Raw genomic sequence first — 25,412 nt, 5'->3', positions numbered from 1 at the left:
ACCCCTTCTCCATCACAGGACCCCACTCCATCACAGGACCCCTCTCCATCACAGACCCCTCTCCATCACAGACCCCCTCTCCATCACAGACCCCACTCCATCACTGGACCCCCTCTCCATCACAGGACCCCCTCTCCATCACAGGACCCCCTCTCCATCACAGACCCCACTCCATCACAAGACCCCTCTCCTTCACAGACCCCCACTCCATCACAGACCCCCCCCTCTGCATCACAGGACCCTTCTCCATCACAGGACCCTTCTCCATCACAGACCCCACTCCATCACAGACCCTTCTCCATCACAGACCCCTTCTCCATCACAGACCCCACTCCATCAAAGGACCCCACTCCATCACAGGACCCAACTCCATCACAGGACCCCTCTACATCACAAGACCCCTCTCCATCACAGACCCCACTCCATCACAGACCCCCTCTCCATCACAGACCCCCTCTCCATCGCAGACCCTCACTCCATCACAGACCCCCACTCCATCACAGACCCCCTCTGCATCACAGACCCCCACTCCATCACAGACACCCTCTCCATCACAGACCCTCACTCCATCACAGACCCCCACTCCATCACAAACCCCCTCTGAATAAAAGGACCCCACTCCATCACAGGACCCCTCTCCATCACAGGACCCCACTCCATCACAGGACCCCTCTCCATCACAGGACCCCACTCCATCACAGGACCCCACTCCTTCACAGACCCCAGTCCATCACAGGACCCTTCTCCATCACAGACCCCACTCCATCACAGACCCTTCTCCATCACAGACCCCTTCTCCATCACAGACCCCACTCCATCAAAGGACCCCACTCCATCACAGGACCCAACTCCATCACAGGACCCCTCTACATCACAGGACCCCTCTCCATCACAGACCCCTTCTCCATCACAGGACCCCTCTCCATCACAGGACCCCTCTCCATCACAGGACCCCACTCCATCACAGGACCCCACTCCATCACAGGACCCCTCTCCATCACAGGACCCCTTCGCCATCACAGACCCCACTCCATCACAGGACCCCTCTCCATCACAGGACCCCACTCCAACACAGGACCCCACTCCATCACAGGACCCCATTCCATCACAGACCCCTCTCCATCACAGGACCCCACTATATCACAGACCCTCACTCCATCACAGGACCCCACTCCATCACAGGACCCCTCTCTATCACATACCCCTTCTCCATCACAGGACCCCACTCCATCACAGGACCCCTCTCCATCACAGGACCCCACTCCATCACAGACCCAAGTACATCACAGACCCCACTCCATCACAGGACCCCTCTCCATCACAGGGCCCCTTCGCCATCACAGACCCCACTCCATTACAGGACCCCACTCCATCACAGGACCCCTCTCCATCACAGGACCCCACTCCATCACAGACCCCTTCTCCATCACAGACCCCTTCACCACCACAGACCCCTTCTCCATCACAGACCCCACTCCATCACAGGACCCCACTCCATCACAGGACCCCTCTCCATCACAGGACCCCTCTCCATCACAGACCCTCAGTCCATCACAGACCCTCAGTCCATCAAAGACCCCCACTCCATCACTGAATCCCCTCTGCATCACAGACCCCACTCCATCACAGGACCCTTCTCCATCACAGACCCCTTCTCCATCACAGACCCCTTCTCCATCACAGACCCCTTCTCCATCACAGGACCCCACTCCATCACAGGACCCCACTCCATCACAGGACCCCCTCTCCATCACAGACCCCACTCCATCACAGACCCCACTCCATCACAGGACCCCACTCCCTCACAGACCCCCTCTCCATCAAAAACCCCACTCCATCACAGAACCCACTCCATCACAGACCCCACTCCATCACAGGACCCCACTCCATCACAGACCCCACTCCTTCACAGGACCCCACTCCATCACAGGACCCCCTCTCCATCACAGACCCCCTCTCCATCACAGACCCTCACTCCATCACAGACCCCCACTCCATCACAGACCCCCTCTGAATCACAGACCCCCTCTCCATCACAGACCCCCTCTCCATCACAGACCCTCACTCCATCACAGACCCTCACTCCATCACAGACCCGCACTCCATCACAGACCGCACTCCATCACAGACCTCACTTCATCACAGGACCCCCTCTCTATCAAAGACCCCACTCCATCACAGGACCCCCTATCCATCACAGACACCCTCTCCATCACAGACACCCTCTCCATCACAGACAATCACTCCATCACAGATCCCCACTCCATCACAGACCCCCTCTGCATCACAGACCCCAGTCCATCACAGGACCCTTCTCCATCACAGACCCCACTCCATCACAGACCCTTCTCCATCACAGACCCCTTCTCCATCACAGACCCCACTCCATCAAAGGACCCCACTCCATCACAGGACCCAACTCCATCACAGGACCCCTCTACATCACAGGACCCCACTCCATCACAGGACCCCATTCCATCACAGACCCCTCTCCATCACAGGACCCCACTATATCACAGACCCTCACTCCATCACAGGACTCCTCTCTATCACATACCCCTTCTCCATCACAGGACCCCACTCCATCACAGGACCCCTCTCCATCACAGGACCCCACTCCATCACAGACCCAAGTACATCACAGACCCCACTCCATCACAGACCCCACTCCATCACAGACCCCACTCCATCACAGGACCCCACTCCATCGCAGACCCCACTCCTTCACAGGACCCCACTCCATCACAGGACCCCCTCTCCATCACAGACCCCCTATCCATCACAGACCCTCACTCCATCACAGACCCCCACTCCATCACAGACCCCCTCTGAATCACAGACCCCCTCTCCATCACAGACCCCCTCTCCATCACAGACCCCCACTCCATCACAGACCCTCACTCCATCACAGACCGCACTCCATCACAGACCTCACTTCATCACAGGACCCCCTCTCCATCACAGGACCCCCTATCCATCACAGACACCCTCTCCATCACAGACAATCACTCCATCACAGATCCCCACTCCATCACAGACCCCCTCTGCATCACAGACCCCAGTCCATCACAGGACCCTTCTCCATCACAGACCCCACTCCATCACAGACCCTTCTCCATCACAGACCCCACTCCATCAAAGGACCCCACTCCATCACAGGACCCAACTCCATCAAAGGACCCCTCTACATCACAGGACCCCTCTCCATCACAGACCCCTTCTCCATCACAGGACCCCTCTCCATCACAGGACCCCTCTCCATCACAGGACCCCTCTCCATCACAGGACCCCACTCCATCACAGGACCCCTCTCCATCACAGGACCCCTTCGCCATCACAGACCCCACTCCATCACAGGACCCCTCTCCATCACAGGACACCACTCCAACACAGGACCCCACTCCATCACAGGACCCCATTCCATCACAGACCCCTCTCCATCACAGGACCCCACTATATCACAGACCCTCACTCCATCACAGGACCCCACTCCATCACAGGACCCCTCTCTATCACATACCCCTTCTCCATCACAGGACCCCACTCCATCACAGGACCCCTCTCCATTACAGGACCCCACTCCCTCACAGACCCAAGTACATCACAGACCCCACTCCATCACAGGACCCCTCTCCATCACAGGGCCCCTTCGCCATCACAGACCCCACTCCATTACAGGACCCCACTTCATCACAGGACCCCTCTCCATCACAGGACCCCACTCCATCAAAGGACCCCACTCCATCACAGACCCCACTCCATCACAGACCCCACTCCTTCACAGACCCCACTCCATCACAGACCCCTTCTCCATCACAGACCCCTTCACCACCACAGACCCCTTCTCCATCACAGACCCCACTCCATCACAGGACCCCACTCCATCACAGGACCCCTCTCCATCACAGGACCCCTCTCCATCACAGACCCTCACTCCATCACAGACCCCCACTCCATCACTGACCCCCTCTGCATCACAGACCCCACTCCATCACAGGACCCTTCTCCATCACAGACCCCTTCTCCATCACAGACCCCTTCTCCATCACAGACCCCTTCTCCATCACAGGACCCCACTCCATCACAGGACCCCACTCCATCACAGGGCCCCCTCTCCATCACAGACCCCACTCCATCACAGACCCCACTCCATCACAGGACCCCACTCCCTCTCAGACCCCCTCTCCATCAAAAACCCCACTCCATCACAGAACCCACTCCATCACAGACCCCACTCCATCACAGGACCCCACTCCATCACAGACCCCACTCCTTCACAGGACCCCACTCCATCACAGGACCCCCTCTCCATCACAGACCCCCTCTCCATCACAGACCCTCACTCCATCACAGACCCCCACTCCATCACAGACCCCCTCTGAATCACAGACCCCCTCTCCATCACAGACCCCCTCTCCATCACAGACCCTCACTCCATCACAGACCCTCACTCCATCACAGACCGCACTCCATCACAGACCTCACTTCATCACAGGACCCCCTCTCCATCAAAGACCCCACTCCATCACAGGACCCCCTATCCATCACAGACACCCTCTCCATCACAGACAATCACTCCATCACAGATCCCCACTCCATCACAGACCCCCTCTGCATCACAGACCCCAGTCCATCACAGGACCCTTCTCCATCACAGACCCCACTCCATCACAGACCCTTCTCCATCACAGACCCTTCTCCATCACAGACCCCTTCTCCATCACAGACCCCACTCCATCAAAGGACCCCACTCCATCACAGGACCCCACTCCATCACAGGACCCCTCTCCATCACAGGACCCCTCTCCATCACAGACCCCTTCTCCATCACAGGACCCTTCTCCTTCACAGACCCCTTCAACACCACAGACCCCTTCTCCATCACAGACCCCTTCTCCATCACAGACCCCTTCTCCATCACAGACCTCACTCCATCACAGGACCCCACTCCATCACAGGACCCCTCTATCACATACCCCTTCTCCATCACAGGACCCCTCTCCATCACAGGGCCCCTTCGCCATAACAGACCCCACTCCATCACAGGACCCCACTCCATCACAGGACCCCTCTCCATCACAGGACCCCACTCCATCACAGGACCCCACTCCATCACAGACCCCACTCCATCACAGACCCCTTCTCCTTCACAGACCCCTTCAACACCACAGACCCCTTCTCCATCACAGGACCCCTCTCATCACAGGACCCTTCTCCATCACAGACCCCACTCCATCACAGACCCTTCTCCATCACAGGCCCCTTCTCCATCACAGACCCCACTCCATCAAAGGACCCCACTCCATCACAGGACCCCACTCCATCACAGGACCCCTCTCCATCACAGGACCCCTCTCCATCACAGACCCCTTCTCCATCACAGGACCCCTCTCCATCACAGGACCCCTCTCCATCACAGGACCCCACTCCTTCACAGGACCCCACTCCATCACAGGACCCCACTCCATCACAGACCCCAGTCCATCACAGGACCCTTCTCCATCACAGACCCCACTCCATCACAGACCCTTCTCCATCACAGACCCCTTCTCCATCACAGACCCCACTCCATCAAAGGACCCCACTCCATCACAGGACCCAACTCCATCACAGGACCCCTCTACATCACAGGACCCCTCTCCATCACAGACCCCTTCTCCATCACAGGACCCCTCTCCATCACAGGACCCCTCTCCATCACAGGACCCCACTCCATCACAGGACCCCACGCCATCACAGGACCCCTCTCCATCACAGGACCCCTTCGCCATCACAGACCCCACTCCATCACAGGACCCCTCTCCATCACAGGACCCCACACCAACACAGGACCCCACTCCATCACAGGACCCCACTCCATCACAGACCCCTCTCCATCACAGGACCCCACTATATCACAGACCCTCACTCCATCACAGGACCCCACTCCATCACAGGACCCCTCTCTATCACATACCCCTTCGCCATCACAGACCCCACTCCATTACAGGACCCCACTCCATCACAGGACCCCTCTCCATCACAGGACCCCACTCCATCAAAGGACCCCACTCCATCACAGACCCCACTCCATCACAGACCCCACTCCATCACAGACCCCCACTCCATCACAGACCCCCACTCCATCACAGACCCCAGTCCATCACAGGACCCTTCTCCATCACAGACCCCACTCCATCACAGACCCTTCTCCATCACAGACCCCTTCTCGATCACAGACCCCACTCCATCAAAGGACCCCACTCCATCACAGGACCCCACTCCATCACAGGACCCCTCTCCATTACAGGACCCCTCTCCATCACAGACCCCTTCTCCATCACAGACCCCACTCCATCAAAGGACCCCACTCCATCACAGGACCCCACTCCATCACAGGACCCCACTCCATCACAGACCCCAGTCCATCACAGACCCCAGTCCATCACAGGACCCTTCTCCATCACAGACCCCACTCCATCACAGACCCTTCTCCATCACAGAACCCTTCTCCATCACAGACCCCACTCCATCAAAGGACCCCACTCCATCACAGGACCCAACTCCATCACAGGACCCCTCTACATCACAGGACCCCTCTCCATCACAGACCCCTTCTCCATCACAGGACCCCTCTCCATCACAGGACCCCTCTCCATCACAGGACCCCACTCCATCACAGGACCCCTCTCCATCACAGGTCCCCTTCGCCATCACAGACCCCACTCCATCACAGGACCCCTCTCCATCACAGGACCCCACTCCAACACAGGACCCCACTCCGTCACAGGACCTCACTCCATCACAGACCCCTCTCCATCACAGGACCCCACTATATCACAGACCCTCACTCCATCACAGGACCCCACTCCATCACAGGACCCCTCTCTATCACATACCCCTTCTCCATCACAGGACCCCACTCCATCACAGGACCCCTCTCCATCACAGGACCCCACTCCATCACAGACCCAAGTACATCACAGACCCATTCCATCACAGGACCCCTCTCCATCACAGGGCCCCTTCGCCATCACAGACCCCATTCCATCAAAGGACCCCACTCCATCACAGACCCCACTCCATCACAGACCCCACTCCATCACAGACCCCACTCCATCACAGACCCCACTCCATCACAGGACCCCACTCCATCACAGGACCCCTCTCCATCACAGGACCCCTCTCCATCACAGACCCTCACTCCATCACAGACCCCCACTCCATCACTGACCCCCTCTGCATCACAGACCCCACTCCATCACAGGACCCTTCTCCATCACAGACCCCTTCTCCATCACAGACCCCTTCTTCATCACAGACCCCTTCTCCATCACAGGACCCCACTCCATCACAGGACCCCCTCTCCATCACAGACCCCACTCCATCACAGACCCCACTCCATCACAGGACCCCACTCCCTCACAGACCCCCTCTCCATCAAAAACCCCACTCCATCACAGAACCCACTCCATCAATGACCCCACTCCATCACAGGACCCCACTCCATCACAGACCCCACTCCTTCACAGGACCCCACTCCATCACAGGACCCCCTCTCCATCACAGACCCCCTCTCCATCACAGACCCTCACTCCATCACAGACCCCCACTCCATCACAGACCCCCTCTGCATCACAGACCCCAGTCCATCACAGGACCCTTCTCCATCACAGACCCCACTCCATCACAGACCCTTCTCCATCACAGACCCCTTCTCCATCACAGACCCCACTCCATCAAAGGACCCCACTCCATCACAGGACCCCACTCCATCACAGGACCCCTCTCCATCACAGGACCCCTCTCCATCACAGACCCCTTCTCCATCACAGGACCCCTCTCCATCACAGGGCCCCTCTCCATCACAGGACCCCACTCCATCACAGGACCCAACTCCATCACAGGACCCCTCTCCATCACAGGACCCCTTCGCCATCACAGACCCCACTCCATCACACGACCCCTCTCCATCACAGGACCCCACTCCATCACAGGACCCCACTCCATCACAGGACCCCACTCCATCATAGACCCCACTCCATCACAGACCCCTCTCCATCACAGGACCCCACTATATCACAGACCCTCACTCCATCACAGACTCCCACTCCATCACAGACCCCCACTCCATCACAGACCCCCACTCCATCACAGATCCCCTCTGCATCACAGACCCCAGTATATCACAGGACCCTTCTCCATCTCAGACCCCACTCCATCACAGACCCTTCTCCATCACAGACCCCTTCTCCATCACAGACCCCTTCTCCATCACAGACCTCACTCCATCACAGGACCCCTCTATCACATACCCCTTCTCCATCACAGGACCCCACTCCATCACAGGACCCCTCTCCATCACAGGACCCCACTCCATCACAGACCCAAGTACACCACAGACCCCACTCCATCACAGGACCCCTCTCCATCACAGGGCCCCTTCGCCATCACAGACCCCACTCCATCACAGGACCCCACTCCATCACAGCACCCCTCTCCATCACAGGACCCCACTCCATCACAGGACCCCACTCCATCACAGACCCCACTCCATCACAGACCCCTTCTCCTTCACAGACCCCTTCACCACCACAGACCCCTTCTCCATCACAGGACCCCTCTCATCACAGGACCCCTCTCCATCACAGACCCTCACTCCATCACAGACCCCCACTCCATCACTGACCCCCTCTGCATCACAGACCCCACTCCATCACAGGACCCTTCTCCATCATAGGATCCTTCTCCATCACAGACCCCTTCTCCATCACAGACCCCTTCTCCATCACAGGTCCCCACTTCATCACAGGACCCCACTCCATCACAGGACCCCACTTCATCACAGGACCCCCTCTCCATCACAGACCCCACTCCATCACAGACTCCACTCCATCACAGGACCCCACTCCCTCACAGACCCCCTCTCCATCAAAAACCCCACTCCATCACAGAACCCACTCCATCACAGACCCCACTCCATCACAGGACCCCACTCCATCACAGACCCCACTCCTTCACAGGACCCCACTCCATCACAGACCCCCTCTCCATCACAGACCCCCTTTCCATCACAGACCCCCTCTCCATCACAGACCCTCACTCCATCACAGACCCCCACTCCATCACAGACCCCCTCTGCATCACAGACCCCCTCTCCATCACAGACCCCCTCTCCATCACAGACCCCCACTCCATCACAGACCCCCACTCCATCACAGACCGCACTCCTTCACAGGACCCCTCTCCATCACAGGACCCCCTCTCCATCACAGACCCCCTCTCCATCACAGACCCCCTTTGCATCACAGACCCCCTCTCCATCACAGACCCCCTTTCCATCACAGACCCCCTCTCCATCACAGACCCTCACTCCATCACAGACCCCCACTCCATCACAGACCCCCTCTGCATCACAGACCCCCTCCCCATCACAGACCCCTTCTCCATCACAGACCCTCACTCCATCACAGACCCCCACTCCATGACAGACCGCACTCCATCACAGACCTCACTTCATCACAGGACCCCCTCTCCATCAAATACCCCACTCCATCACAGGACCCCCTCTCCATCACAGACACCCTCTCCACCACAGACCCTCACTCCATCACAGACCCCCACTCCATCACAGACCCCCACTCCATCACAGACCCCCTCTCCATCACAGACCCCCACTCCATCACAGATCCCCACTCCATCACAGACCCCTTCTGCATCACAGGACACCACTCCATCACAGGACCCTTCTCCATCACAGACCTCTTCTCCATCACAGACCCCCTCTCCATCACAGACCCCACTCCATCACAGACCCCTTCTCCATCACAGACCCCTTCTCCATCACCGACCCATCTCCATCACAGGACCCCTCTCCATCACAGTACCCCTCTCCAGCACAGACCCTCACTCCATCACAGACCCGCACTCCATCACAGACCCCCTCTCCATCACAGACCCCCTCTCCATCACAAACCCCAGTCCATCACAGGACCCTTCTCCATCACAGACCCCACTCCATCACAGACCCTTCTCCATCACAGACCCCTTCTCCATCACAGACCCCTTCTCCATCACAGGATCCCATTCCATCACAGGACCCCACTCCATCACAGGACCCCTCTCCATCACAGACCCCTTCTCCATCACAGGACCCCACTCCATCACAGACCCCTTCTGCATCACAGGACACCACTCCATCACAGGACCCTTCTCCATCACAGACCTCTTCTCCATCACAGACCCCCTCTCCATCACAGACCCCACTCCATCACAGACCCCTTCTCCATCACAGACCCCTTCTCCATCACCGACCCATCTCCATCACAGGACCCCTCTCCATCACAGTACCCCTCTCCAGCACAGACCCTCACTCCATCACAGGACCCCACTCCATCACAGACCCCACTCCTTCACAGGACCCCACTCCATCACAGGACCCCCTCTCCATCACAGACCCCCTCTCCATCACAGACCCTCACTCCATCACAGACCCCCACTCCATCACAGACCCCCTCTGAATCACAGACCCCCTCTCCATCACAGACCCCCTCTCCATCACAGACCCTCACTCCATCACAGACCCTCACTCCATCACAGACCGCACTCCATCACAGACCTCACTTCATCACAGGACCCCCTCTCCATCAAAGACCCCACTCCATCACAGGACCCCCTATCCATCACAGACACCCTCTCCATCACAGACAATCACTCCATCACAGATCCCCACTCCATCACAGACCCCCTCTGCATCACAGACCCCAGTCCATCACAGGACCCTTCTCCATCACAGACCCCACTCCATCACAGACCCTTCTCCATCACAGACCCTTCTCCATCACAGACCCCTTCTCCATCACAGACCCCACTCCATCAAAGGACCCCACTCCATCACAGGACCCCACTCCATCACAGGACCCCTCTCCATCACAGGACCCCTCTCCATCACAGACCCCTTCTCCATCACAGGACCCTTCTCCTTCACAGACCCCTTCAACACCACAGACCCCTTCTCCATCACAGACCCCTTCTCCATCACAGACCCCTTCTCCATCACAGACCTCACTCCATCACAGGACCCCACTCCATCACAGGACCCCTCTATCACATACCCCTTCTCCATCACAGGACCCCTCTCCATCACAGGGCCCCTTCGCCATAACAGACCCCACTCCATCACAGGACCCCACTCCATCACAGGACCCCTCTCCATCACAGGACCCCACTCCATCACAGGACCCCACTCCATCACAGACCCCACTCCATCACAGACCCCTTCTCCTTCACAGACCCCTTCAACACCACAGACCCCTTCTCCATCACAGGACCCCTCTCATCACAGGACCCTTCTCCATCACAGACCCCACTCCATCACAGACCCTTCTCCATCACAGGCCCCTTCTCCATCACAGACCCCACTCCATCAAAGGACCCCACTCCATCACAGGACCCCACTCCATCACAGGACCCCTCTCCATCACAGGACCCCTCTCCATCACAGACCCCTTCTCCATCACAGGACCCCTCTCCATCACAGGACCCCTCTCCATCACAGGACCCCACTCCTTCACAGGACCCCACTCCATCACAGGACCCCACTCCATCACAGACCCCAGTCCATCACAGGACCCTTCTCCATCACAGACCCCACTCCATCACAGACCCTTCTCCATCACAGACCCCTTCTCCATCACAGACCCCACTCCATCAAAGGACCCCACTCCATCACAGGACCCAACTCCATCACAGGACCCCTCTACATCACAGGACCCCTCTCCATCACAGACCCCTTCTCCATCACAGGACCCCTCTCCATCACAGGACCCCTCTCCATCACAGGACCCCACTCCATCACAGGACCCCACGCCATCACAGGACCCCTCTCCATCACAGGACCCCTTCGCCATCACAGACCCCACTCCATCACAGGACCCCTCTCCATCACAGGACCCCACACCAACACAGGACCCCACTCCATCACAGGACCCCACTCCATCACAGACCCCTCTCCATCACAGGACCCCACTATATCACAGACCCTCACTCCATCACAGGACCCCACTCCATCACAGGACCCCTCTCTATCACATACCCCTTCGCCATCACAGACCCCACTCCATTACAGGACCCCACTCCATCACAGGACCCCTCTCCATCACAGGACCCCACTCCATCAAAGGACCCCACTCCATCACAGACCCCACTCCATCACAGACCCCACTCCATCACAGACCCCCACTCCATCACAGACCCCCACTCCATCACAGACCCCAGTCCATCACAGGACCCTTCTCCATCACAGACCCCACTCCATCACAGACCCTTCTCCATCACAGACCCCTTCTCGATCACAGACCCCACTCCATCAAAGGACCCCACTCCATCACAGGACCCCACTCCATCACAGGACCCCTCTCCATTACAGGACCCCTCTCCATCACAGACCCCTTCTCCATCACAGACCCCACTCCATCAAAGGACCCCACTCCATCACAGGACCCCACTCCATCACAGGACCCCACTCCATCACAGACCCCAGTCCATCACAGACCCCAGTCCATCACAGGACCCTTCTCCATCACAGACCCCACTCCATCACAGACCCTTCTCCATCACAGAACCCTTCTCCATCACAGACCCCACTCCATCAAAGGACCCCACTCCATCACAGGACCCAACTCCATCACAGGACCCCTCTACATCACAGGACCCCTCTCCATCACAGACCCCTTCTCCATCACAGGACCCCTCTCCATCACAGGACCCCTCTCCATCACAGGACCCCACTCCATCACAGGACCCCTCTCCATCACAGGTCCCCTTCGCCATCACAGACCCCACTCCATCACAGGACCCCTCTCCATCACAGGACCCCACTCCAACACAGGACCCCACTCCGTCACAGGACCTCACTCCATCACAGACCCCTCTCCATCACAGGACCCCACTATATCACAGACCCTCACTCCATCACAGGACCCCACTCCATCACAGGACCCCTCTCTATCACATACCCCTTCTCCATCACAGGACCCCACTCCATCACAGGACCCCTCTCCATCACAGGACCCCACTCCATCACAGACCCAAGTACATCACAGACCCATTCCATCACAGGACCCCTCTCCATCACAGGGCCCCTTCGCCATCACAGACCCCATTCCATCAAAGGACCCCACTCCATCACAGACCCCACTCCATCACAGACCCCACTCCATCACAGACCCCACTCCATCACAGACCCCACTCCATCACAGGACCCCACTCCATCACAGGACCCCTCTCCATCACAGGACCCCTCTCCATCACAGACCCTCACTCCATCACAGACCCCCACTCCATCACTGACCCCCTCTGCATCACAGACCCCACTCCATCACAGGACCCTTCTCCATCACAGACCCCTTCTCCATCACAGACCCCTTCTTCATCACAGACCCCTTCTCCATCACAGGACCCCACTCCATCACAGGACCCCCTCTCCATCACAGACCCCACTCCATCACAGACCCCACTCCATCACAGGACCCCACTCCCTCACAGACCCCCTCTCCATCAAAAACCCCACTCCATCACAGAACCCACTCCATCAATGACCCCACTCCATCACAGGACCCCACTCCATCACAGACCCCACTCCTTCACAGGACCCCACTCCATCACAGGACCCCCTCTCCATCACAGACCCCCTCTCCATCACAGACCCTCACTCCATCACAGACCCCCACTCCATCACAGACCCCCTCTGCATCACAGACCCCAGTCCATCACAGGACCCTTCTCCATCACAGACCCCACTCCATCACAGACCCTTCTCCATCACAGACCCCTTCTCCATCACAGACCCCACTCCATCAAAGGACCCCACTCCATCACAGGACCCCACTCCATCACAGGACCCCTCTCCATCACAGGACCCCTCTCCATCACAGACCCCTTCTCCATCACAGGACCCCTCTCCATCACAGGGCCCCTCTCCATCACAGGACCCCACTCCATCACAGGACCCAACTCCATCACAGGACCCCTCTCCATCACAGGACCCCTTCGCCATCACAGACCCCACTCCATCACACGACCCCTCTCCATCACAGGACCCCACTCCATCACAGGACCCCACTCCATCACAGGACCCCACTCCATCATAGACCCCACTCCATCACAGACCCCTCTCCATCACAGGACCCCACTATATCACAGACCCTCACTCCATCACAGACTCCCACTCCATCACAGACCCCCACTCCATCACAGACCCCCACTCCATCACAGATCCCCTCTGCATCACAGACCCCAGTATATCACAGGACCCTTCTCCATCTCAGACCCCACTCCATCACAGACCCTTCTCCATCACAGACCCCTTCTCCATCACAGACCCCTTCTCCATCACAGACCTCACTCCATCACAGGACCCCTCTATCACATACCCCTTCTCCATCACAGGACCCCACTCCATCACAGGACCCCTCTCCATCACAGGACCCCACTCCATCACAGACCCAAGTACACCACAGACCCCACTCCATCACAGGACCCCTCTCCATCACAGGGCCCCTTCGCCATCACAGACCCCACTCCATCACAGGACCCCACTCCATCACAGCACCCCTCTCCATCACAGGACCCCACTCCATCACAGGACCCCACTCCATCACAGACCCCACTCCATCACAGACCCCTTCTCCTTCACAGACCCCTTCACCACCACAGACCCCTTCTCCATCACAGGACCCCTCTCATCACAGGACCCCTCTCCATCACAGACCCTCACTCCATCACAGACCCCCACTCCATCACTGACCCCCTCTGCATCACAGACCCCACTCCATCACAGGACCCTTCTCCATCATAGGATCCTTCTCCATCACAGACCCCTTCTCCATCACAGACCCCTTCTCCATCACAGGTCCCCACTTCATCACAGGACCCCACTCCATCACAGGACCCCACTTCATCACAGGACCCCCTCTCCATCACAGACCCCACTCCATCACAGACTCCACTCCATCACAGGACCCCACTCCCTCACAGACCCCCTCTCCATCAAAAACCCCACTCCATCACAGAACCCACTCCATCACAGACCCCACTCCATCACAGGACCCCACTCCATCACAGACCCCACTCCTTCACAGGACCCCACTCCATCACAGACCCCCTCTCCATCACAGACCCCCTTTCCATCACAGACCCCCTCTCCATCACAGACCCTCACTCCATCACAGACCCCCACTCCATCACAGACCCCCTCTGCATCACAGACCCCCTCTCCATCACAGACCCCCTCTCCATCACAGACCCCCACTCCATCACAGACCCCCACTCCATCACAGACCGCACTCCTTCACAGGACCCCTCTCCATCACAGGACCCCCTCTCCATCACAGACCCCCTCTCCATCACAGACCCCCTTTGCATCACAGACCCCCTCTCCATCACAGACCCCCTTTCCATCACAGACCCCCTCTCCATCACAGACCCTCACTCCATCACAGACCCCCACTCCATCACAGACCCCCTCTGCATCACAGACCCCCTCCCCATCACAGACCCCTTCTCCATCACAGACCCTCACTCCATCACAGACCCCCACTCCATGACAGACCGCACTCCATCACAGACCTCACTTCATCACAGGACCCCCTCTCCATCAAATACCCCACTCCATCACAGGACCCCCTCTCCATCACAGACACCCTCTCCACCACAGACCCTCACTCCATCACAGACCCCCACTCCATCACAGACCCCCACTCCATCACAGACCCCCTCTCCATCACAGACCCCCACTCCATCACAGATCCCCACTCCATCACAGACCCCTTCTGCATCACAGGACACCACTCCATCACAGGACCCTTCTCCATCACAGACCTCTTCTCCATCACAGACCCCCTCTCCATCACAGACCCCACTCCATCACAGACCCCTTCTCCATCACAGACCCCTTCTCCATCACCGACCCATCTCCATCACAGGACCCCTCTCCATCACAGTACCCCTCTCCAGCACAGACCCTCACTCCATCACAGACCCGCACTCCATCACAGACCCCCTCTCCATCACAGACCCCCTCTCCATCACAAACCCCAGTCCATCACAGGACCCTTCTCCATCACAGACCCCACTCCATCACAGACCCTTCTCCATCACAGACCCCTTCTCCATCACAGACCCCTTCTCCATCACAGGATCCCATTCCATCACAGGACCCCACTCCATCACAGGACCCCTCTCCATCACAGACCCCTTCTCCATCACAGGACCCCACTCCATCACAGACCCCTTCTGCATCACAGGACACCACTCCATCACAGGACCCTTCTCCATCACAGACCTCTTCTCCATCACAGACCCCCTCTCCATCACAGACCCCACTCCATCACAGACCCCTTCTCCATCACAGACCCCTTCTCCATCACCGACCCATCTCCATCACAGGACCCCTCTCCATCACAGTACCCCTCTCCAGCACAGACCCTCACTCCATCACAGACCCGCACTCCATCACAGACCCCCTCTCCATCACAGACCCCCTCTCCATCACAAACCCCAGTCCATCACAGGACCCTTCTCCATCACAGACCCCACTCCATCACAGACCCTTCTCCATCACAGACCCCTTCTCCATCACAGACCCCTTCTCCATCACAGGATCCCATTCCATCACAGGACCCCACTCCATCACAGGACCCCTCTCCATCACAGACCCCTTCTCCATCACAGGACCCCACTCCATCACAGGACCCCTCTCCATCACAGACCCCTCTCCATCACAGACCCCCTCTCCATCACAGACCCCACTCCATCACAGGACCCCCTCTCCATCACAGGACCCCCTCTCCATCACAGGACCCCCTCTCCATCACAGACCCCACTCCATCACAAGACCCCTCTCCTTCACAGACCCCCACTCCATCACAGACCCCCCCCTCTGCATCACAGGACCCTTCTCCATCACAGGACCCTTCTCCATCACAGACCCCACTCCATCACAGACCCTTCTCCATCACAGACCCCTTCTCCATCACAGACCCCACTCCATCAAAGGACCCCACTCCATCACAGGACCCAACTCCATCACAGGACCCCTCTACATCACAAGACCCCTCTCCATCACAGACCCCACTCCATCACAGACCCCCTCTCCATCACAGACCCCCTCTCCATCGCAGACCCTCACTCCATCACAGACCCCCACTCCATCACAGACCCCCTCTGCATCACAGACCCCCACTCCATCACAGACACCCTCTCCATCACAGACCCTCACTCCATCACAGACCCCCACTCCATCACAAACCCCCTCTGAATAAAAGGACCCCACTCCATCACAGGACCCCTCTCCATCACAGGACCCCACTCCATCACAGGACCCCTCTCCATCACAGGACCCCACTCCATCACAGGACCCCACTCCTTCACAGACCCCAGTCCATCACAGGACCCTTCTCCATCACAGACCCCACTCCATCACAGACCCTTCTCCATCACAGACCCCTTCTCCATCACAGACCCCACTCCATCAAAGGACCCCACTCCATCACAGGACCCAACTCCATCACAGGACCCCTCTACATCACAGGACCGCTCTCCATCACAGACCCCTTCTCCATCACAGGACCCCTCTCCATCACAGGACCCCTCTCCATCACAGGACCCCACTCCATCACAGGACCCCACTCCATCACAGGACCCCTCTCCATCACAGGACCCCTTCGCCATCACAGACCCCACTCCATCACAGGACCCCTCTCCATCACAGGACCCCACTCCAACACAGGACCCCACTCCATCACAGGACCCCATTCCATCACAGACCCCTCTCCATCACAGGACCCCACTATATCACAGACCCTCACTCCATCACAGGACCCCACTCCATCACAGGACCCCTCTCTATCACATACCCCTTCTCCATCACAGGACCCCACTCCATCACAGGACCCCTCTCCATCACAGGACCCCACTCCATCACAGACCCAAGTACATCACAGACCCCACTCCATCACAGGACCCCTCTCCATCACAGGGCCCCTTCGCCATCACAGACCCCACTCCATTACAGGACCCCACTCCATCACAGGACCCCTCTCCATCACAGGACCCCACTCCATCACAGACCCCTTCTCCATCACAGACCCCTTCACCACCACAGACCCCTTCTCCATCACAGACCCCACTCCATCACAGGACCCCACTCCATCACAGGACCCCTCTCCATCACAGGACCCCTCTCCATCACAGACCCTCAGTCCATCACAGACCCTCAGTCCATCACAGACCCCCACTCCATCACTGAATCCCCTCTGCATCACAGACCCCACTCCATCACAGGACCCTTCTCCATCACAGACCCCTTCTCCATCACAGACCCCTTCTCCATCACAGACCCCTTCTCCATCACAGGACCCCACTCCATCACAGGACCCCACTCCATCACAGGACCCCCTCTCCATCACAGACCCCACTCCATCACAGACCCCACTCCATCACAGGACCCCACTCCCTCACAGACCCCCTCTCCATCAAAAACCCCACTCCATCACAGAACCCACTCCATCACAGACCCCACTCCATCACAGGACCCCACTCCATCACAGACCCCACTCCTTCACAGGACCCCACTCCATCACAGGACCCCCTCTCCATCACAGACCCCCTCTCCATCACAGACCCTCACTCCATCACAGACCCCCACTCCATCACAGACCCCCTCTGAATCACAGACCCCCTCTCCATCACAGACCCCCTCTCCATCACAGACCCTCACTCCATCACAGACCCTCACTCCATCACAGACCCTCACTCCATCACAGACCGCACTCCATCACAGACCTCACTTCATCACAGGACCCCCTCTCTATCAAAGACCCCACTCCATCACAGGACCCCCTATCCATCACAGACACCCTCTCCATCACAGACACCCTCTCCATCACAGACAATCACTCCATCACAGATCCCCACTCCATCACAGACCCCCTCTGCATCACAGACCCCAGTCCATCACAGGACCCTTCTCCATCACAGACCCCACTCCATCACAGACCCTTCTCCATCACAGACCCCTTCTCCATCACAGACCCCACTCCATCAAAGGACCCCACTCCATCACAGGACCCAACTCCATCACAGGACCCCTCTACATCACAGGACCCCACTCCATCACAGGACCCCATTCCATCACAGACCCCTCTCCATCACAGGACCCCACTATATCACAGACCCTCACTCCATCACAGGACCCCACTCCATCACAGGACTCCTCTCTATCACATACCCCTTCTCCATCACAGGACCCCACTCCATCACAGGACCCCTCTCCATCACAGGACCCCACTCCATCACAGACCCAAGTACATCACAGACCCCACTCCATCACAGACCCCACTCCATCACAGACCCCACTCCATCACAGGACCCCACTCCATCGCAGACCCCACTCCTTCACAGGACCCCACTCCATCACAGGACCCCCTCTCCATCACAGACCCCCTCTCCATCACAGACCCTCACTCCATCACAGACCCCCACTCCATCACAGACCCCCTCTGAATCACAGACCCCCTCTCCATCACAGACCCCCTCTCCATCACAGACCCCCACTCCATCACAGACCCTCACTCCATCACAGACCGCACTCCATCACAGACCTCACTTCATCACAGGACCCCCTCTCCATCACAGGACCCCCTATCCATCACAGACACCCTCTCCATCACAGACAATCACTCCATCACAGATCCCCACTCCATCACAGACCCCCTCTGCATCACAGACCCCAGTCCATCACAGGACCCTTCTCCATCACAGACCCCACTCCATCACAGACCCTTCTCCATCACAGACCCCACTCCATCAAAGGACCCCACTCCATCACAGGACCCAACTCCATCAAAGGACCCCTCTACATCACAGGACCCCTCTCCATCACACACCCCTTCTCCATCACAGGACCCCTCTCCATCACAGGACCCCTCTCCATCACAGGACCCCTCTCCATCACAGGACCCCACTCCATCACAGGACCCCTCTCCATCACAGGACCCCTTCGCCATCACAGACCCCACTCCATCACAGGACCCCTCTCCATCACAGGACCCCACTCCAACACAGGACCCCACTCCATCACAGGACCCCATTCCATCACAGACCCCTCTCCATCACAGGACCCCACTATATCACAGACCCTCACTCCATCACAGGACCCCACTCCATCACAGGACCCCTCTCTATCACATACCCCTTCTCCATCACAGGACCCCACTCCATCACAGGACCCCTCTCCATTACAGGACCCCACTCCCTCACAGACCCAAGTACATCACAGACCCCACTCCATCACAGGACCCCTCTCCATCACAGGGCCCCTTCGCCATCACAGACCCCACTCCATTACAGGACCCCACTTCATCACAGGACCCCTCTCCATCACAGGACCCCACTCCATCAAAGGACCCCACTCCATCACAGACCCCACTCCATCACAGACCCCACTCCTTCACAGACCCCACTCCATCACAGACCCCTTCTCCATCACAGACCCCTTCACCACCACAGACCCCTTCTCCATCACAGACCCCACTCCATCACAGGACCCCACTCCATCACAGGACCCCTCTCCATCACAGGACCCCTCTCCATCACAGACCCTCACTCCATCACAGACCCCCACTCCATCACTGACCCCCTCTGCATCACAGACCCCACTCCATCACAGGACCCTTCTCCATCACAGACCCCTTCTCCATCACAGACCCCTTCTCCATCACAGACCCCTTCTCCATCACAGGACCCCACTCCATCACAGGACCCCACTCCATCACAGGGCCCCCTCTCCATCACAGACCCCACTCCATCACAGACCCCACTCCATCACAGGACCCCACTCCCTCTCAGACCCCCTCTCCATCAAAAACCCCACTCCATCACAGAACCCACTCCATCACAGACCCCACTCCATCACAGGACCCCACTCCATCACAGACCCCACTCCTTCACAGGACCCCACTCCATCACAGGACCCCCTCTCCATCACAGACCCCCTCTCCATCACAGACCCTCACTCCATCACAGACCCCCACTCCATCACAGACCCCCTCTGAATCACAGACCCCCTCTCCATCACAGACCCCCTCTCCATCACAGACCCTCACTCCATCACAGACCCTCACTCCATCACAGACCGCACTCCATCACAGACCTCACTTCATCACAGGACCCCCTCTCCATCAAAGACCCCACTCCATCACAGGACCCCCTATCCATCACAGACACCCTCTCCATCACAGACAATCACTCCATCACAGATCCCCACTCCATCACAGACCCCCTCTGCATCACAGACCCCAGTCCATCACAGGACCCTTCTCCATCACAGACCCCACTCCATCACAGACCCTTCTCCATCACAGACCCTTCTCCATCACAGACCCCTTCTCCATCACAGACCCCACTCCATCAAAGGACCCCACTCCATCACAGGACCCCACTCCATCACAGGACCCCTCTCCATCACAGGACCCCTCTCCATCACAGACCCCTTCTCCATCACAGGACCCTTCTCCTTCACAGACCCCTTCAACACCACAGACCCCTTCTCCATCACAGACCCCTTCTCCATCACAGACCCCTTCTCCATCACAGACCTCACTCCATCACAGGACCCCACTCCATCACAGGACCCCTCTATCACATACCCCTTCTCCATCACAGGACCCTTCTCCTTCACAGACCCCTTCAACACCACAGACCCCTTCTCCATCACAGACCCCTTCTCCATCACAGACCCCTTCTCCATCACAGACCTCACTCCATCACAGGACCCCACTCCATCACAGGACCCCTCTATCACATACCCCTTCTCCATCACAGGACCCCTCTCCATCACAGGGCCCCTTCGCCATAACAGACCCCACTCCATCACAGGACCCCACTCCATCACAGGACCCCTCTCCATCACAGGACCCCACTCCATCACAGGACCCCACTCCATCACAGACCCCACTCCATCACAGACCCCTTCTCCTTCACAGACCCCTTCAACACCACAGACCCCTTCTCCATCACAGGACCCCTCTCATCACAGGACCCTTCTCCATCACAGACCCCACTCCATCACAGACCCTTCTCCATCACAGGCCCCTTCTCCATCACAGACCCCACTCCATCAAAGGACCCCACTCCATCACAGGACCCCACTCCATCACAGGACCCCTCTCCATCACAGGACCCCTCTCCATCACAGACCCCTTCTCCATCACAGGACCCCTCTCCATCACAGGACCCCTCTCCATCACAGGACCCCACTCCTTCTCAGGACCCCACTCCATCACAGGACCCCACTCCATCACAGACCCCAGTCCATCACAGGACCCTTCTCCATCACAGACCCCACTCCATCACAGACCCTTCTCCATCACAGACCCCTTCTCCATCACAGACCCCACTCCATCAAAGGACCCCACTCCATCACAGGACCCAACTCCATCACAGGACCCCTCTACATCACAGGACCCCTCTCCATCACAGACCCCTTCTCCATCACAGGACCCCTCTCCATCACAGGACCCCTCTCCATCACAGGACCCCACTCCATCACAGGACCCCACTCCATCACAGGACCCCTCTCCATCACAGGACCCCTTCGCCATCACAGACCCCACTCCATCACAGGACCCCTCTCCATCACAGGACCCCACACCAACACAGGACCCCACTCCATCACAGGACCCCACTCCATCACAGACCCCTCTCCATCACAGGACCCCACTATATCACAGACCCTCACTCCATCACAGGACCCCACTCCATCACAGGACCCCTCTCTATCACATACCCCTTCGCCATCACAGACCCCACTCCATTACAGGACCCCACTCCATCACAGGACCCCACTCCATCACAGGACCCCTCTCCATCACAGGACCCCACTCCATCAAAGGACCCCACTCCATCACAGACCCCACTCCATCACAGACCCCACTCCATCACAGACCCCCTCTCCATCACAGACCCCTTCTCCATCACAGACCCCTTCTCCATCACAGACCCATCTCCATCACAGGACCCCTCTCCATCACAGGACCCCTCTCCATCACAGACCCTCACTCCATCACAGACCCCCACTCCATCACAGACCCCCTCTCCATCACAGACCCCAGTCCATCACAGGACCCTTCTCCATCACAGACCCCTTCTCCATCACAGGACCCCACTCCATCACAGGACCCCACCCCATCACAGGACCCCTCTCCATCACAGACCCCCACTCCATCACAGACCCCTTCTCCATCACAGGACCCCACTCCATCACAGGACCCCTCTCCATCACAGACCCCTCTCCATTACAGACCCCCTCTCCATCACAGACCCCACTCCATCACAGGACCCCCTCTTCATCACAGGACCCCCTCTCCATCACAGGACCCCCTCTCCATCACAGACCCCACTCCATCACAAGACCCCTCTCCATCACAGACCCCCACTCCATCACAGACCCCCCTCTGCATCACAGGACCCTTCTCCATCACCGGACCCTTCTCCATCACAGACCCCTTCTCCATCACAGACCCCACTCCATCACAGGACCGCATTCCATCACAGACCCCACTCCATCACAGGACCCCACTCCATCACAGGACCCCACTCCATCTCAGGACCCCACTCCATCACAGGACCCCACTCCATCACAGGACCCCCTCTCCATCACAGGACCCCCTCTCCATCACAGACCCCCTCTCCATCACAGACCCTCACTCCATCACCGACCCTCACTCCATCACAGACCCCCTCTCCATCACAGGACCCCTCTCCATCACAGACCCTCACTTCATCACAGACCCCCACTCCATCACAGACCCCCACTCCATCACAGACCTCCTCTGCATCACAGACCCCAGTACATCACAGGACCCTTCTCCATCACAGACCCCACTCCATCACAGACCCTTCTCCATCACAGACCCCTTCTCCATCACACACCACTTCTCCATCACAGGACCCCACTCCATCACAGGACCCCACTCCATCACAGGACCCCTCTCCATCACAGACCCCCTCTCCATCACAGGACCCCCTCTCCATCACAGACCCCACTCCATTACAGGACCCCTCTCGATCACAAGACCCCTCTCCATCACAGACCCTCACTCCATCACAGGCCCCCTCTGCATCACAGGACCCTTCTCCATCACAGGACCCTTCTCCATCTCAGACCCCACTCCATCACAGACCCCACTCCATCAAAGGACCCTTCTCCATCACAGACCCCTTCTCCATCACAGACCCCTTCTCCATCACAGTCCCCACTCCATCACAGGACCCCACTCCATCACAGGACCCCTCTCCATCATAGGACCCCTCTCCATCACAGACCCCACTCCATCACAGGACCCCACTCCCTCACAGACCCCCTCTCCATCACAGACCCCACTCCATCACAGAACCCACTCCATCACAGGATCCCACTCCATCACAGGACCCCACTCTATCACAAACCCCCTCTCCATCACAGACCCCACTCCATCACAGGACCCCACTCCATCACAGGACCCCACTCCATCACAGGACCCCCTCTCCATCACAGAACCCCCTTTCCATCACAGACCCCCTCTCCATCACAGACCCCCTCTCCATCACAGACCCTCACTCCATCACAGACCCCCACTCCATCACAGACTGCACTCCATCACAGACCGCACTCCATCACAGACCCCACTTCATCACAGGACCCCCTCTCCATCACAGACCCCACTCCGTCACAGAACCCCCTCTCCATCACAGACCCCACTCCATCACAGACCCCCTCTCCATCACAGACCCCCTCTCCATCACAGACCCTCACTCCATCACAGACCCCCACTCCATCACAGACCCCCTCTGCATCACAGGACCCCCTCTCCATCACAGACCCCCTCTCCATCACAGACCCCCTCTACATCACCGATCCCCTTTGCATCACAGACCCCAGTCCATCACAGGACCCTTCTCCATCACAGACCCCACTCCATCACAGACCCCACTCCATCACAGGACCCTATCCATCACAGGACCCTCTCCATCACAGACCCCTTCTCCATCACAGACCCCTTCTCCATCACAGACCCCACTCCATCACAAGACCCCACTCCATTAAAAGACCCCACTCCATCACAGGACCCCTCTCCATCACAGACCCCACTCCATCACAGACCCCACTCCCTCACAGACCCCCTCTCCATCACAGACCCCACTCCATCACAGAACCCACTCCATCACAGACCCCACTCCATCAAAGGACCCCACTCCATCACAGACCCCCTCTCCATCACAGACCTCACTCCATAAAGGGACCCCACTCCATCACAGGACCCCTTCTCCATCACAGGACCCCCTCTCCATCACAGACCCCCTCTCCATCACAGACCCCCTCTCCATCACAGACC

The sequence above is a fragment of the Lithobates pipiens genome, unplaced genomic scaffold (genome assembly GCF_037356315.1).
Source record: "Lithobates pipiens isolate NorthernLeopardFrog02 unplaced genomic scaffold, aLitPip1_a1.2 Scaffold_30, whole genome shotgun sequence".
In the NCBI taxonomy this organism is placed as follows: Eukaryota; Metazoa; Chordata; class Amphibia; order Anura; family Ranidae; genus Lithobates; species Lithobates pipiens.
The sequence above is the reverse complement of the archived record's forward strand: the minus strand, read 5'-3'. Positions refer to the sequence as shown.